Here is a 19,556-nt window from a genome sequence, read left to right as displayed (position 1 = left end):
CATACTCATTTGATAAGGTCTTATTACTATATTAAAATGTTGAATTGAAATAAATGTTTCCTTACTCAAAGAAATGTTTCTTATCCTTCCTTCATACTCAATGACTTGAACTCCATATGAACTACATAGTCACATACCATAACTTTGTTTTGATGCCTTTGTAAGACCTACTTCATCCATCCTCTAAATACCATGAGATTGAACTCGTGCTTTCTTTCATTGATTTGTTTTTCTCCATTTTGAAAAACTTTATTGGAAGGCACATTCTTAACCTCTTCAAGTGAACATCCCTAGTTTTTATTTGCTCTTTCCTTCTTTATCATCAAGTCATTACCTACAAAAACATACTCACACAAAGACTTAGTTTCAAAAACACAAGATTTTTTTGTCTCTTCAGATGCTTCTAGTATCCCACCCTTCAACATGCCTAGAATCTCCCAAGGCAACTCATCATTCCTTATTGTTGTCATGACTATCCTAGGCTTCATGATGACTGCAAAACTTGATTCTACCTCTTCTTCCATGGTTTTAATAAACTTCTTCTCACCCATTACCATCCCACTTGATCCCACCTGTTGTTCTTTGTCTTCATCCTTCAAGGGTATGAGAGTATAGGAGACTCCATCTTTCTTTATCACATAAGTGTGTGCGAGAAAAGCGGGCCAATGAAACTTAAAAAGTGAAAATGCGGTCTCAAAGAGGCTTGTTCACACACCCATGGGACTTCTTGGTGCAAGTTATGGAGTCATGAAGAATGACTCAACTTCCCAAGGTTGGCTCCATGGTTCTCTAACTCACAAGGTCCCTCAAGCCAATGTCTTTGCTCTCAGATCACTGAGCAAAGTGGCTTAGGGATGATGAATGCAAGAAGGAGGGATGATTATGATTGATTTAATTATGAAATGCATCCTATCTATGCATAATTCTACAAATGCAATAAACTAGATTATAAGATGACAAGATTAGTAGCAATACTATCCTAACATGATATACTAGTTAATGATTTAAGCTAATGATAAAGGAAATAGTCTAAAATGCTTATTAGATTAATTCCTATTACAAAGAGAAGCTAGATGTATTGATAAATTTGAGCATAAATGAGATACTAAAAGCTTGCATAGATCCTTAAAATGGAGGAATGAGAGCTTTATTTATAGTTAAAATAGGGCAATGGATGGTCAATATTGAAGGAGTTAATCAAGGGTCGGGATTGAAAGTAATCAATCCATATTTACAATTTTCACCAATGAAATGGTGACGATTGTCAACATAAGATTGGTTGAGAGGAGATGAAAGAAGCATTAAATGCTTGAGAAGACCTTATGGTTACCTTAGGAGGTAAGGGTTAAGGTTAGGTTAGGGTTATCCAATGGATAAAGCTTTTATCCAAGGGGTAAACTCTTGTGCAAAGGTTAAAGGGATAACCATCGTCAGAACAATGAATGCTTGATGAGACCCCTGGGTTAGAAGAGGATTGAGTCAGTCAAAAAGTCTCTAACCATGCCACTAAGGGTTAGTTAACCATTAATGGTTTGAAGACTTTGGGGGCAAATGTGTAAGAGTCCTTTCAAATTTGGGGGTATTCAACAAGTTAGCTTGTTGAATGGATAAAGGCTTTAATGCCTTTTGAAGACTTTACTCCAAATTTGAGAAGTGACCTCCTCAAATTTAGGGAAAAGAGATAATGGATGGGTTTGGGTTAATTGATTAGGATTAGATGGATTCTAGAAGAAATTAGGAATAGGGTTTAGGATGCAAGTGGGAGATATAGGAAAATGCAAGTGGGTGAGGGAAAATAGAATTAATTAAAATAAATTGTTTTATTTCAATTTGGTTGCAATTTGGGAAATTGAATAAATTAGATTTATTCAATTTGGGATAAACTATTAATTAAATGTAAATTTATTTAAAAGAAAGAAGAAGGAATTTAATTAAATAAAATGATTTATTCAATTAAATGATGTAAAGTGCTTTAGTGAATTTAACTAAATAAATTGAATAATTTATTTAATTAAATTGAAGAATGTGGGTGATTTAGTTAAATTAAATTTAACTAAATGGTGATATTTTTTAAGTAATAATAATTATTTATGAATTCAATGCAATAAGGAGAATAATAATATAAATGTCCTATTAACGAGAAAAAAGCGAAAATGTGAATAGCAGATGTTTATGCGAAAAGCGGATTCATTTCTACAAAACCCTCGAAACACCCTTGAAAGCAAGGGAGGAATAATGGCGACTGGCAAAGCGGAATAAATTTACATAAGGTCCATAAAAATGTTGTGGGCACCTCAAACAGATTTGCATCTCTAAATTCCTCTCAATCATGCGTTACAGCAGCAAATTTGATTAATTTACAACTTAATGATATATGCAAAAGGGTTTTCGGGGTTCCAAGGGGCCCCTCATCTGGCCAAAGAAATATAGGTGAATTGGCATCTTCCTCAATTATGATAGATAACCAGGTTTGGAGAAGGACACAGTGAAACCCTAGGGCACCATTAAAGAGATAGGAAAATCCTTTAACACAAAAGAGAGAGAAATTTCTTACCATCCTGAAGGCTTCTCTGGATAATTGTTACCCTGACAAAGGCAGTGTTTCATATTCACCATACATTCATGTGGAGAGATTCTCTCGAGCCCAAAATGATGTTGCATCAGGGGCAAACAGAATAAAATTAGGTTTAAGAAAACCCACCACGAAAAGCTCAAAGTTAGTGGTCCAAAATCTGTGCAAGGAAGGATGTAACCCAAAATCAGAGGAGATGGAAACCTCTAGCCGTCACAATTCTAAGGAAATTAAGCACCCTATGTCGGATCTACCTTCAAATTCCCTAGCTACTCCTAACAGGTTGGTCATTGAAATTGATAATTATACTCAGGCCAGGTATCAAATGCATTGTAGCGATAGAATGATCTTTGCTCGGTGGAAAGGCTGGGGGATCCCGTCAGAACAAATTGCTAACATGGTGTCATCCTCTTTCAATAACCAGGTAAGAATTGACATCCTTCTTGATAATTTCTTAGCTATTGAATGTGGTAATCATAATCTTAGAAATTCATTTCTTAATGAGGATATATTAAAATTTAAAGGTCTAGGGTTTGATTGATGGGAATGGCAACCTCTCTTTCTCCCATCTCAATTCAATTCCTGCATGGTTAATAGAGCAATTTCACTTGATAAATTCCTTGTAGAATTGTGCAATAATGAATTTTTAAGAATAATAGGCAACAAAATAGGTAAATTTGTAGAAGTCAAAAAATGAGCCCTAAGCTTCTTTAACCAGCTCTTAATCGTTAAAATGAATATTAACATTAAATCTTTAGAGACTATAACTCTGAAATGTGATAAATCTTGTTTAACCCTAGAATTACTCTTTTATAATGGTCCCTTTGAAGATTCTATGCCAAGGAAGATCCCCTCTGAGAAACCTTTCCCTGTATCGTTGCTCAAGTGTACTGGCGCTCCATTCAGATTCGTGGAATGAGGGGGTTTTACCCTAGAGGGCTATAAGATTGATATTAACCCTAATCATCTTACCTCTAACCTATATCCTCATAGCTCCCATGTTAAGCCCTCTCGCCCCCCTCTTCCTTTACTACTAACTATAAATTCACCTATAGCTGACTCTCTTCTGGGGGATCGAGATCTAGAAGATGGTGAAATCAATGAGGTTATCACCCAGAAAGAGGAGTTCGGCCTAAAAATTTTTTCATCATCTAGCTCTCTCATTCCACCAGAGAGGCTGAGTCCCTTGGGGTCTCCCCCTTTAATGGAACAAATTGCCTCTGAGCAATCAGCAAAGCTGGATAGGCTTTCCCCGAATCCAGGATTGGCATCCTTATAGGGTCAACCAATCTCTCTAGTCTCAAGTATGAAGGGCTTTGTGGAGGCAGAGGTTTTCCCTCCATCTTTGGAGGTTGTTTCTGATCCAATTGTAGAGTTTGAGAATGATCGAGTGGCTAGGGAAGTTAAAATCATTGCCAATTTTGTAGGGGAAGAAGTAGTAAATGACCTCATGGACCTATTGGTTGATGAAATCTGTGATGATGAGGAGTTGGAAAGACAAAGGAACTTCTTGGTCAAAAATCTTGTGGATGTTATTAGAGTCGACTTAGAAACAGATGAACTCTTTGTAGCATTAGATAACTTAGAAAATGATAACCCAAATATTCTAGGCATTCTCAGCTCTAATAGAAGAAAAGACTCTCTTGACTGTGCTAAACATAGTAAGAGAAGAGGTAGGAGATCCCTTGCTAAAATAAGATCAAAGGATGGAGAAGCTAAGGGTCAATCTAAAATATCTACTCTTTTTAATGTAGGGGAGGGGAAGTTCCTCCCCATAGAGCCATGAAAATCATAACTTGGAATGTTAGGGGTCTGAATGCTCCTAACAAATAGTGCATCTTAAAGCGCTGCATCTTTGATTCTAAACTAGATATAATGTTAATCCAAGAAACCAAAATGAACTGCTCAGATATAGCCCTTTTTGAGAAAAAACTAGGCATTAGAGAACTAAAATACTCCCCTGCAACAAGGGCCTCAGGGGGTTTAGCCATCATTTGGGACTCTAGATTCATCTTGTTTACACCTTTAGAGATTAAGCAAAACTGGATGGGAGGAGAAGTAGTAAGTTATAAAAATAACCTAAGATTCAAATTGATTAACATTTACGATCCTATCCAAAATAGGGATAAGGCTAGGGTGTGGGTGGGATTGGAGTCTTTCCTTAGAAGTTTCCCAAATGATGTATGTATCATTGGGGGAGATTTCAATGCTATCACTAAGGTAGCAAATTAAAGAGGAGGTAGCAAAAAACTTCCTCTAGTGGCTGTAGATTTCAATCATTGGATCAATAGGAACTCCCTATTGGAAATCTAGATGGCAAATAATGCCTTCACCTAGAACAACAGAAGGCTTGGTTTCTGTAACATTGCTGAGAAACTAGATAGGTTCTTTATCCATGGAGGGCTCTCAGAGCTTAACTTTACCCTAAATGCAGAACCCCTCCCTTTAGTAGGATCTGACCATTTCAAACTCTAACTAATCTTATTATCTAACCACTCCCCTAAAAAATGTCCCTTCAAATTTGAGAGCATGTGGTTCAAAGATGATAACTTTTTAAACTTAATTGAGAACTGGTGGAAAAGCTATGTTTTTTCTGGTTCGAAGATGATTATTATCACAAGCAAGTTAAAGCTTATCAAAAGGAAGCTCTTAGAATGCAACAAGACTAATTTTGGAAATATTTTCGATAAAAAACTCCTAATAGAAAATGATCTTAAGAATGTTAACATTGAGATTCTTGAGAAGGGGATGGATGAACATCTCTCCCTCAAAGAATAGGCTCTACTCTTTGAGTATGAAAAGACACTCTCAAATGAAGAGATCTTTTGGAAACAAAAATCGAGGGAGACTTGGTTGAGTGATGGGGACTGAAATACTAAGTTTTTCCACAATAGTACTAAGCAGAGATGATGGGTCAATCAAATTTCTAAAATTAACAATTGCCAGGGTTCCATCCTGTCTGAACGAGATGATGTTGCCTCTGAGGCAGCAAGGTTTTTTGATAAAATCTTAAACAATATTGAAGGCTCCAACCTCAGAGGCCAACTCAATATTATCAAGAATCTTCCAAAACTCATTAACGATGACCACAACAAAATCTTGTCAAAGAAATTCTCTAAGGAGGAGGTTAAATTTGTCCTTATGAAGATGAATCCTGATAAGGCCCCAAGCCCGAAGGGCTTTCCCACTAGCTTTTTCCAAAAATATTGGGGTTTTATGGGGACAGAGATCACAGACACCTTAGAAGGTATTAGGAACTTTGGTAAGATTCTCAAGGAAATCAATAATACCTTCTTAGCTCTCATCCCCAAAAAAGAGAATCCTGAAAGCTTTAATGACTTCAGACCAATAGCCCTTTGCAACACTCTATACAAACTCTTAACCAAAACCCTAGCAGCTAGACTCCAAAATCTTCTCCCCATTATCATTAGTGAAGAACAAACCGGCTTCGTAGCAGATAGATCAATCTATGATGGGGTTATTATAGCCCAAGAAGCCATTCATTCGATCCAGCTCAACAGGGCCCCAAGTATGCTAGTCAAATTAGACATAAGGAAAGCTTACGACAAAGTTGATTGGCGCTTCCTATGCAAATGCTTGGAGGCCTTTGGATTTTCCAAATCCTGGATCAACCTAATCTTTGAATGTATATCCACCCCCAAATTCTCGATCTTGGTTAACGGTTCCCCAGAAGGTTTCTTCAGCACCTCAAGAGGGCTCGGGAAAGGAGATCCTATGTCTCACTTCCTCTTCATCATCATGGTTGAAGCCCTAGGTAGATCCATCTCTAAGGCCAAAGAGGAAGGTGGGATCCAAGGAATCCCCATTACCAGCGGCCTCCCTCCCTTTATGCACCAGCAATTTGTCGATGACATGATGCTTTTTGGGCAGGGAAGTGTAAAGGAAGCGAGAGCCTTCAAAGGCATCCTTAATTCCTATATGCTAGCCTCAGGTCAAGAGGTGAATCTGGCCAAATCTGCAGTTTTTATGTTCAACATAGACCCCTCCTTAGGAAAAGTGATCAACAATGTTCTGGAGATTAGTGAAGGAACTCTTCCTTGCAAATACCTAGGCATTCCCCTTGACAAGGGTAGAAGACCCTCAAAATTATGGGACAACTTGGTGGATAAAATAAAGTCTAGGATTAACACCTGGAAAGGAAAATGGCTCTCATCTACACACAGAGCAACCTGTTACATCTCGGAGACAACTGAGAGGGAGGGGGGGGTGAATCAGTTGTCTAATAAATTCAAACCAAAAACCACTTAACCAACTTAATGCTTAATACCAGTACACCAGTTAAGTATGTCGGTAGACAATGTTAATAGTAAATTGCTATACCGGTAAAGATTAATGCATGAAACATAAATACAAAGTCATCCACAACACATAACACCAGTATTTATACATGGAAACCCTGTAAGGGGAAAAACCACGGTGGGAAAACTTACCCACAATCAAATGATACTACTGCAGATAGTAAGTGTACATAAATGAGGTCTGCACATGTAGAAAGGCCAACAGCCTAGAGCTCACTACTCAATCATAAAATGGGAGTCACATTGACTACAGTTGGATGGTTAAATCCAATAAGAATGTACTGCACAAAATAGCATCTTCATATGCTGGATTTAGTACCGGTGTAATACTGATATGCTTTCACAAAACCCTAGCTTCACCTTCAAATGATGTCTTCGTGTATACCTCTTCTTAATCTCGCATATACCTTCACACAATTATTTTTCACATTCCACACTTGATCTTACAAATAAGATCTTGCATTTATACCATAACCTAGGACCAATTTTAGTAGGTCGGCTCTACAAGATATTACAATAAAAACATTTTACAATCAATATAATATCTGATGCAATAACCAATTAAACATGTTGGCTTAATGCATTTACAACAATAATAAATCATCTTCATAGCGTGCCATGTTGATCTGGAAAAGATAAACCTGCCGGTGAAACCCTAGATAACCCTGGACCTATTTGCCGGTAAAAGCAAATATGCAAGTATGAATATACCAATGATTAATTCTTCAAAACAAAGTGTCCACATGATGTCTTCAACATTACCAGGTGTCTTCCATATCATTCCAAGTGTCGGTGATCAGTATATCCTGTCGGTGAACCATATACCAGTAACTATGCAATAGTTACTTGCTTGTCGGTGATTGTTGCTGGATCTCCAGAGTACTAGTGTTTTAGTAGGTGTTGACATCAATGACAAAACCATACCAAAATACCAATAATCTCTGCCTTTGGCATTGATGGCAACACAAGATGGAAAAACCATCAAAGTGCCAAAACAGAAATGCCAGAAACCAAAAACCAACAATCTCCTTTAAACAACAATCTCTCCCCCTGGGAACAACATGTGTTTATCTAAATATTTTCATACCAATTTCTCCAAAAGATAATGTGTTTTTCCATAGATATCTCTCCCCCTTTGACATCAAATGCCAAAGTTATAATAAGACCAAGTTCATATATAAAATACCAATCAATTCAATATACCAACTACTCCCCCTAAGAAGTAGCTTCCTCATCAAAGACCGGAGTAAAAGATTTGTCTTTCAATTCTGTCGGTTGATGACAATCATCAACTGTCTAAGTTTCTACTAGTGGTGGTATTACTCCAAGCTGATCTCTGAGATATTCAAAAGTCTCCTTAGGCAAAGGTTTTGTGAAAACATCTGCAAGTTGTTCTTTAGTACTCACATAAACCAGTTTTATCTCATTTTCTTCAACTTCTTCCCTTAGAAAATTTAGTTTGATAGAAACATGTTTTGTTTTAGAATGTAATACCGGATTCTTAGATATATCAATTGCTGCAGTGTTATCACAATATATAGTGATAGGTTCCTTGCATTTTATCTTTATGTCTTTCAACATTTGTTTAAGCCATAGTACCTGTGTACAGTTAGTTGATGTTGCAACATATTCTGATTTTGTTGTTGATAAAGATGTACAACTCTGCTTCTTACTTAACCAAGAAACTAATCTCTTTCCAAGAAAGAATGCTCTACCGGTGGTGGTTTTTCTATCATCCACATCTCTTGCCCAATTTGCATCTGTGTATGCATATAGAACAAATTTTTCATCTCTAGGATACCATAATCCAAGATTTGCAGTGCCTTGTAAGTACCGGAAAATCCTTTTTACTACTGATTCATGATTTTCCCTAGGATTACTTTGAAATCTAGAAACAATACATACTGCATTCATAATATCAAGTCTGGTTTGTGTCAAATATAGTAAACCTCCTATCATAGATTTGTATCTAGTTGGATTAACAGGTGTAGATTCATCCCTTTGAGATAATTTGTCATTTGTAGTCATAGGTGTACTTACCGGTTTAGAGTTCTCCATTCCAAATTTCTTTAGTAACTCTTTCAGGTACTTGGATTGACTCAAAAATATACTTTTATCAGTCTATGAAATCTGCAATCCTAAAAATAATTTTATTTCTCCAATCATAGACATTTCAAATTCTTGTTGCATTTTAATAGAAAATTCCTTACATAATCCATCCTCTCCTCCCAAAATTATATCATCATCGAATACTTCTATAATCAAGATGTCATCATTAGTTATCTTGTAAAATAAATTGTTGTCTGCATTTCCTTTAGTAAAACCAATCTTTAAAAGATACTTATCCAGCCTTGCATACCAAGCTCTTGGGGCTTGTTTCAATCCATACCGAGTTTTTCTTAACCTGCAAACCATATCATTGTCACCTGTCAATGAAAATCCATCAAGTTGTTCAATATAGACTTCTTCTTCAAGATCTCCATTCAAGAATGCACATTTAATATCCATTTGATAAACTTTGTAGTTCTTGTGATCTGGAAAAGCCAAGAATAATCTGACTGCCTCAATTCTAGCTACCGGTGCAAAGGTTTCATTGTAATCAACTTCGTCTTTCTGAGAATATCCCTTACAAACTAGTCTTGCTTTATTTCTGACAACCTTACCATCTTCATTAAGTTTGTTTCTAAATACCCATTTAGTTCCAATTACATTTTTATCTTTAGGCCAGGGAACTAATGTCCAAGTATTATTTTTTTCAATTTGTCCTAATTCTTCTTCCATAGCTTTAATCCAAAATTTATCTTCACATGCCTTATTAACAGATGATGGTTCAATTTTAGAAATAAGACATACCTCTTCATTTGCCAATCTTCCTCTTGTCATAACTCCTTTAAATTTTTTTCCAATTATCTGATCTTCAGAATGATTCAATCTTACATACCGAGGTGTCTTAGTTTGTTGTTGTTCTTCAATTACTGTGGAATCCTCTGATGGTACCAGGGTAACTGGATCTTCATTCTGTACCGGTGGATTTAGTGTAGGTTCATTTGTCACAATTTCTGTTGCCGATTTAGAATCTATATACCTTGAAGTTCCTCTGAATTGTTCATCAATCTTTACATTTGTACTCTCAACAATTTTCTGCAATCTCTTATGAAAACATCTATATGTCTTGCTCTTAGATGAATAACCAAGAAATATTCTTTCATCACTTCTAGGATCAAATTTGCCAATATACTCATCTCTTCTAATATAACATTTACTTCCAAAAATTTTGAAATACTTAAGAGTAGGAATATTACCAAACCATAGTTCATGAGGGGTCTTACCGGTTTCACCTTTGATGTGAACATTGTTGAATGTATAGACGGCTATGCTGACTGCTTCTCTCCAATACACATGTGGTAGATTTGCTTTTGATAACATGCTTCTTGCTGCATCCAAAATAGTTTTGTTTTTCCTTTCAACAACTCCATTTTGTTGTGTGTCTGAGGTGCTGAAAACTGTCTTCTGATTCCATTCACTTCAGAGAATGTATTAAAGTCCTTAGATGTGAATTCTCCTCCTTGATCTGATCTTAAACATTTGATTTTCTTACCAATTTCATTTTCAACCATTGCTTTGAACAGTTTAATATTTTTTTTTGAGAAAAGTAACCCAACACATTCTAGAATAATCATCAATAATTAGCATGAAATATATATCACCTTGTAAGCTTTTAGTTCTAGCTGGACCACATAAATCGGTGTGAATCAAATCAAGAGCATTATTGGATTTTTCTGGAATACTTTTGAAACTAGCTCTAACTTGTTTTCCAAATTGACATTCCTTACAAATTGTATTCTGAGGTTTCACAATTTTAGGTAGATCTCTAACTGCCTTAGAAGTACTAATCTTCACAATGCAATCAAAGTTTACATGACAGAGTCTCTTATGCCATAACCAACTTTCATCTATATGTGCAATCAAGCATGCCTTTTCACTTTTATTCAAATGAAAGATATTACCTCTAGTTTGATTACCGGTTGCAATTTCCAAACCAGTTCTATTCATGATTTTGCATTTTCCATTCTTAAATTGTAACTGAAATCCTTTCTCAACCAATTAACCAACACTTAAAAGATTATGTTTTAATCCTTCAACATAGTATACATTGTCAGTGTTATGCTTACCATCAAGAGATATTGTACCCTTACCTTTGATTGAGCAGGCTTTGTCATCTCCAAATCTTACTAAACCTCCATTGTATTCTTGAAAGTTCAAGAATTTACCTTTGTCTCCTATCATATGATGTGAGCATCCTGAGTCAATGATCCATTCATCCTTTACTTCAACTTTAGCTGCTAGGGCTTGTTCTACCGGTTGAGCAACAGGTACCGGTTGATCTTCTGTTATAGCAACAAAAACCCATCCATTGTCTATTGGATCCTCATCAGAATCATCAGTCACACCTTCATCAGCAATTTAAAAAGATTTGTCTTTGTTCTTCTTAAATCTGTATCTCTAATATTCAGGATTAGGCTTGTATGTTCTTCTAGCTTCTTCTCTTAGTCTAGCATGTCTATCAAGGAAGCTTGAAGCTATATGACCAATCCTATTGCAGTTAAAACATTTAAAGGGTGCTTTACCTTCATAATTACTTCCAACTGGACCTTTTGGCATTTTCCTTGCAAATAGTGCTTCAAGTTCTTCAAGCTCTTCATTCTACTTCCTAGTTTCTTCAAGTTCTCTTGCATAAAAGGCTTTCCAATCTGATTTGTCAAATGATGGAGCAGATGATGTTGATGCTTTGAAGGCCAAATCTGTCTTTATAGTAGCAACAGGGCCAAATTCCTCAATTTCAAAAGCTGAAAGTTTTCCAATCAATGTATCCCTAGTTACTGATGTATTAGGCATTGTTCTCAACTCATTTATAGCAGTAACCTTCATTTTATATGCCGGTGGCAATCCTCTTATGATTTTTGAAACAATTTCATCCTGACTCAAGGTTCCTCCACAACATTTAATACCCAAAACAATTTCATTTACTCTTTCCATAAAGGCAGAAATCCTTTCATCTTCTTCCATTTTCAGATGTTCATACCTGACTCGGAAGCTTTCAAGTTTTGCAATCTTGACTGTAGAATCTCCTTCATTCAGTGTTTCCAAATGATCCTAAATAGCTTTAGCAGTAGACTTATCTAATAATCCCATGATTTTTTGCTCTGGTAATGCGCTTAAAAGTGCTTCTCTTGCTTTGCAATCATTCTCCTCATCTTTAGCTAAGATAGTTGGAGCAGTCTAACTAGCTACAGCAGTAGTATAACCATTCTTTGTAACTTCCCAGATGTCTTTACAAATGCAATTCAGATGTGTCTCCATTCTGATCTTCCATATTCCATAGTTGGTTCCATCAAGTTTAGGACTATCCTTCCTGAAATAATTAGTAGACATTAGATCTCCTCAAGTTGTTAAACTTCTACAAAAGAGGAATAGGCTCTGATACCAATTGTCAGGTCTCGGAGACAACTGAGAGAGGGGGGTGAATCAGTTGTCTAATAAATTCAAACCAAAAACCACTTAACCAAATTAATGCTTAATACTGGTAAACCAGTTAAGTATGTCGATAGATAGTTTTAATAGTAAATTGCTATACCAGCAAAGATTAATGCATGAAACATAAATACAAAGTCATCCACAACACATAACACCAATATTTGTACGTGGAAACCTGTAAGGGGAAAAACCATGATGGGAAACCTTACCCACAATCAGATGATACTACTACAAATAGTAAGTGTACATAAATGGCATCTGCACATGCAGAAAGGCCAACACCCTAGAGCTCATTGCTCAATCACAAAATGAGAGTCACACTGACTACAGTTGGATGGTTAAATCCAATAAGAATGTACTACACAAAATAGCATCTTCATATGCTGGATTCAGTACTGGTGTAATGCTGATATGCTTTCACAAAAACCTAGCTTCACCTTCAAATGATGTCTTCATGTATACCTCTGCTTAATCTCACATATACCTTCACACAATTCTTTTTCGCATTCCACACTTGATCTTACAAATAAGATCTTGCATTTATACCATAACCTAGGACCAATTTTAGTAGGTCGGCTCTACAAGATATTACAATAAAAACATTTTACAATCAATATAATATCCGATGCAATAACCGATTAAACATGTCGGCTTAATGCATTTACAACAATAATAAATCATCTTCATAGTGTGCCATGCTGATTTGGAAAAGATAAACCTACCGGTGAAACCCTAGATAACCCTAGACCTATTTGTCAGTAAAAGAAAATATGCAAGTATAAATATACCAATGATTAATTCTTCAAAACAAAGTGTCCACATGATGTCTTCGACATTACCAGGTGTCTTCCATATCATTCCAAGTGTCGTTGATCATTATATCCTGTCGGTGAACCATATACCAGTAACTGTGCAATAGTTACTTGCTTGTCGGTGAATGTTGTTGGATCTCCAGAGTACTAGTGTTTTAGTAGGTGTTGATATCAATGACAAAACCATACCAAAATACCAACACAACCTTGGTTAAATCAGTCTTGTCAGCTATGCCCATTTACCAGCTCTCCTGTCAACATTTATCTTCTTCTAAACTTACAGAGCTCAATAAGCATCTCAGGACTTTCTTTTGGCAAGGTGCTAATGACAATCATAAAATATCACTCATATCCTGGGACCAGATATGCAAACCTAAAGAAGAAGGAGGAGTTGGCATTAAAAACCTTCACAATCAAGGCAAAGCCTTGGGTGCCAAGTTGGTCTAGAGGATATTCAGAACCCCCCACCTCAAATGAGCTCGCTTGCTGCACCACAAATACCTTAATGGAGGGAATCCTATCCAAATATTCAGAGAAACCAACCCCCCCAGAGGGTCCTGCCTATGGAATTTTATGATAGATTGCAGGAGGATTATCTCAAACAAACTTACTTGGACCCTGGGGTCTGGCATAAAGCTCTTTTCTGGTCGGATTCATGGGGTGGATATAAGGCTATTGATAATATCCATGACTTTGGTGCTACTCGTATCCTTTTTGAATCTCATAGAGGACCCCTGTTAAACAACTATATCTCCCCTTCAGAGGATGGGGTTGGTTGGCAGTGGATTGAGAAGGAAGATGAGGATATCCCGGTAAGGGATAAACAAAAACTTATGGCAATTCTTAAATCAAGGAACATTGCCCTAGGTCAGAATGAGGACAAGCTCATCTGGGATAGCTCCCTAAGAGGAGAATACAACTCCAAGGATGGGTACTCTCTCATCTCCAAATCATTTATAAGACCTATGACTAAGCTTCCCTTGAAACTTTGCTAGGATAAATACTGTGTGCCTAAGGCATGTATCTTCTCCTGGCTTGCGGTTCAGGAAAAAGCTCCTAACTGTGGACAAGTTTAGAAGAATGGGGTATGAGGGCCCTAGTAGATGTCCTCTTTGTGAGGCAGATGAGGAAGACATCAATCATATCCTCCTTAACTACCCCTCTGCTCACAAATGTTGGATATGGTTCACCAACAAACTTGAATGGTCTGTGGCCTTCCCCCACACCATCTTTGGAATGCTCAAGGCTTGGCCTCTCCTCAGGTGTGGTTGTCTCTTTGAAGGTTTATGGACAACTCTTCCTTCTTCCATTATGTGGGAACTATGGAAGGAGATAAATAGATGTCTCTTTAAAAATGAAAAACTAGAGGTTCCCAGAATCATTAACAGGATAGAGTCAGCTATCACTGAGCTCATGAAAAACCGATTGTCATCAGGCACATTGAAGAATGCCTCTATCACTTATTGGGATGAAAAGATAAAAAAATGATGGGAAGGCTTATCCTTTCCTCCCTTTGTAGGTGATGGTCCTATTGCAAGTCTTCGATCAAGGGATGCATGCAGATGGCAGCCCCCAGGCAAAGGTTGGGTGAAGCTAAACTTTGATGGGGCATCCCGTGGCAACCCAGGGCAAGCAGGGATAGGTTGTGTTGTTCATAATTGGGAAGGCAAGGAACTACCAACCCTTGCCTCTCCAGTTGGCATCAACACCAACAATTGGGCGGAACTTATGGCCCTGGTGGAGGGTCTGCATTTATGCAGGAAACTAGGAGTTAAGAACTTGGAAATTGAAGGAGATTCAGCTATAATTGTCAATACTCTGAGGAAAGGTAGTATGCCTAATTGGAGACTAAATGGTTTGCTGTCAAAAGCTCTTGACTTATGCAGAGATTTTGATAGGTTCACAGTCAATCATATTTATAGGGAGGGCAATAAAAGAGCGGATGAGTTGGCCAACTTGGGAGCTAATGACATCAATCTTCTATCTGTGCCTCCTTAAGGCAACCCCCTCTTTTGTTTTCGTGTCGTAAGTGGTTGTTAGCATGTTTCTCCTTTCATCCCCTTATGTTTCTCTTGCACAGACTCTGTTTTAACCCCCTTATTTATTCCTCATTCTGCCCCCTGTATTTACGTATAGATACTTAGACAAACATTCAGTTTAAATATGCCCATATATCTGTTCTCCCATACTTTAACTCAGGTAGTTAGGCTCAATCCATGGTCGGATATAATCATTAAAACACAAATCTCAATCATAGATTTTATTCCTTTCCTTCATACCCATTTAGTCTTCCATCCTTTTGCTCAAGGAGAGTCCCCTCGTCTAATATTTTTGTATATACTTATCTGGGAGCTTTCATTTTCAGACCCTCACCTTGATTCAGTCATCCATCCTCATATTCAGCCTCTCATTGGCACACACACACACACACACACATATATATACATATACATATATATATATATATATATATATATATTAATATTTACATATAAATACATATATGCAGGTTTTATCTTACATTCTTGCGACTTAGGACCCTTTCATGAATTATCTAGGACAGATAAGCACTCTCAACGCATGAATCCTTCTTTCATTGAAATAATGTATTCGGTCACTATGGTTGTTTCCTCACCAATACCTATCTGTTATCCATTGGGTTTTATTTCGATGAAACCTCGGGCTTCGGTGACCTCCTTTATTTTTCCACTGAAACACTTCTTCCATCGAAATCATCATGCCCTGTCGGTGAATGGGTCTATTGTCTCACTAAAGCCTTTCTTTATCCTCCCTTATCATCCTCCACCGATAAAGTCGCATTGGTGAAATCATGCGTATCAGAGGCATGCCATTTCGCTTCCTTGAAACCTATTTCCTCATCGATACTTTTTGTTGATGTAGCTTCCTTTGGTCTGATTGACTTTATTCTCTCGATGAGAACATTCCTTTCGGTGAGTCCTATGTTACACCGAGGGTACTATCTCCTCGAAGACCTTTTCCTATCGATAAAAACCATCTCCGCTCTCCTCGATATCTTTTGTCGGTGGAATTTATGTGTTTGATGAATCTTTTCTGAAGTTCATCGGTGCTTCCTTTCTTCGATGGCCCTTCTATATCGATGAGACATCTTTGGGTCTCATCGATATTATTTGAATCCGGATATCATAAATAGGATGCTTTTACACCCACTTGATGACTTGTGGGCTACCATGGTATCTATTTTTTATCACTATGGTTGTTTCCTCACCGACACCTATTCGATATCCATTGGGTTTTTATATCAAAGAAACCGCGGGCTTCGGTGACCTCCATTATTTTCTCCACTGAAACTCTTCTTCCATCAAAATCATCATGCCATGTCGGTGAATGGCTCTATTGTCTCTTTGAAGCCTTTCTTTTTCTTCCCTTATCATCTTCCACCGATAAAGTCGCACCGGTGAAACCATGCGTATTGGAGGCATGCCTTTTTGCCTCCTCGAAACCTATTTCCTCATCGATATCTTTTATCGACGTAGCCTTCTTTTGTCTGATCGACATTTTTCTTTTGATGAGAACATTCCTTTTGGTTAGTCCTTTTTATGTTACACCAATGGTACTATCTCCTGGTAGACCTTCCCGCCGATGAAAACCATCTCTGCTTTCCTTGATATCTTTTGTCGATGGAATTTCTGTCCTCGATGAGTCTTTTCTGAAGTTCATCGGCACTTCCTTTCTTCGATGGCCCTTCTATATCGATGAGACATCATTGGGTCTCATCGATATTTTTTGAACCCAGATATCTTAAATAAGATGCTATTTCACCCGCTTGATGACTTGTGGGCTAATCGTTGTCTCCTCACTGATACCTATCTGATATCCAGTGGGTTTTTATGTTGAAGAAACCGAGGGCTTCAGTGACCTCCTTTATTTTCTCCACCAAAATACTTCTTCCATAGAAATGGCCTGTCAGTGAACGGATCTTTTGCCTCACCGTAGCCTTTCTTTATCCTCCCTTTAAGCTGCTTCGGTGAAACCATGCATATCGGAGGCATGGCTTTTAGCCTCTTTGAAACCTATTTCCTCATCAATATCTTTTATTGAGGTAGCCTCCTTTTGTCTGATCGACTTTATTCTTTCGACGAGAACATTCCTTTCGGTGAGAAGTCACACCGATGGTATTATCTCCTCGTAGACCTTCTCCCATCGATGAAAACCATCTCCGCTTTCCTCGATATCTTTTGTCGATGGAACTTCTGTGTTCGATGAGTCTTTTCTGAAGTTCATTGGCACTTCCTTTCTTCGATGGCCCTTCTATATCGATGAAGACATTGTTGGGTCTCATCGATTTTATCACCCTCCCTTATCATTGAAACTAGGCGTATCAGGGGCATGCCTTTCCGCTTCCACGAAACCTATTTTATCATCGATATCTTTTATCAATGTAGCTTCCTTTTGTCTAATCGACTTTATTCTTTCGATGAGAGCATTCCTTTCGGTGATTATGTTTCACCGATGGTACTATCCCCTCAAAGCTCATTTCCCGTCGATAAAAACCATCTCTGATTTCCTTGATATCTTTTGTCGATGGAATTACTGTCATCAATGAGTTTTTTCTGAAGTTCATCGACGCTTCCTTTCTTCGTTGGCCCCTCTATATCGATGAGACATCGTTGGGTCCCATAGATATTATTTGAACCCGGATCTCTTAATTAGGATGCTATTTCACCCGCTTGATGACTTATGGGCTACCATGGTATTAATGAAAATGACAATTTCTTTTAACAATAGGGGACTTTTTAATTTAACTTCACGGATAATCCTTCTTCATCGATATACTATATTTGGTCACTATGGTTATTTGCCCACCAATACCTATCTGATATCCATTAGGTTTTTATGTCGAAGAAACCCTAGGCTCTGGTGACCTTTTTTGCACCAAAACACTCCTTCCATCAAAATTATCATGCCCTGTCGATGAATGGAGCTATTGTCTCACTGAAGCCTTTCTTTATCCTCCCTTATCATCTTCCACTGATATAGGCACTTCGGTGAAACCATGCATATTAGAGGCATCCCTTTTAGCATCCTTGATACCTATTTCCTCATCGATATCTTTATCGATGTAGCTTCCTTTGTCTGATTGACATTTTTCTTTCGATGAGAACTTTCCTTTCGGTGAGCCCTTTTTAAGTTACACCGATGGTATTATCTCCTCGAAGACCTTTTCCCATTGATGAAAACCATCTTCACTCTCCTCGTTATCTTTTGATGATGGAATTTTTGTCTTCGATGAGTCTTTTATGAGGTTCATTGCCACTCTACTAGGGTAAGTTTTAAGACTAGAAGGAGGCAAGACCTTACTTTAATGAGCATAGGTATATAAACGTGTTGGCATATCTCTCCCGAATATATGTGATCACGGATATATAGGTATTATTATTTATGTAGATATTGCCTTCTTTTAGGACTAACACTTACTGAGCTATCATCATCTCTATTTTACCTTTTTCGGTCCCCTATTTTCTTGATGTTTTGTCTCTTGTTTTGTTCTTAAGAAGCTTTCAGGCTTCAATATCTAGGTTGCTTTAACTTAGCTTCGTAATCTTGTTAAGTTGTGTATATTCTTTAAGATGGTAGCTCCCCGTGATCTCTTTGCAGGCATACTTATGGAATTTGCCTCATTAATATTTATTGAGTTTATGCTCTCCGATGGGTAATCACTCTTGCATTATGTTCTATAGATTTTTTGAGACTAATATTTTGAGTTGTGTATCCTAACAGAGTGACCATCTAGGCAGGTATGATATATTGTATATGTTGACCTATTTGGTTTTCCTTTTCCTAACATTCTGGTGAGAGATTTTCTCAAGATTTTGTGCAGCATATGGAGTAGAGCATGCTTAACCCTGTGTTTCAGGAATAGTAAGAACTTTCACCCACAAATGGCAGCAACACCCTAAGAAATGGGCAATCTGATGCTCAACCTTACACAGAGGATTTCTACAGACAATCTTCATTATTCTGGACAAGTTCCCTTTGTGATCTTGTATCTTCATTTTGTATCGCATTCTTAATTTTTTCTGATCCTTGAGGGATCTAGGCTAGTCCTGAGGTTTTCTTCCCTCCATTCTTTCCTACTGGTGCCCACACCGAATGGAGGTGGAAATGTAATTCTATCTATTTTTTTTAAATTAATAAAATTCTTTGGCATCGGCCTTTTATCAATCAAAAAAAAAAAAAAAAACTAAATGGAGGAATGGGAATAAAATGAACATTAAATATTCATTTAGGAATACGGTCATTTTTATACGTCTACAATAAGTATTCTTCCTACCATCA

This window comes from Cryptomeria japonica, chromosome 9 (genome assembly GCF_030272615.1).
Source record: "Cryptomeria japonica chromosome 9, Sugi_1.0, whole genome shotgun sequence".
NCBI classification, from domain to species: Eukaryota; Viridiplantae; Streptophyta; class Pinopsida; order Cupressales; family Cupressaceae; genus Cryptomeria; species Cryptomeria japonica.
The sequence above is the reverse complement of the archived record's forward strand: the minus strand, read 5'-3'. Positions refer to the sequence as shown.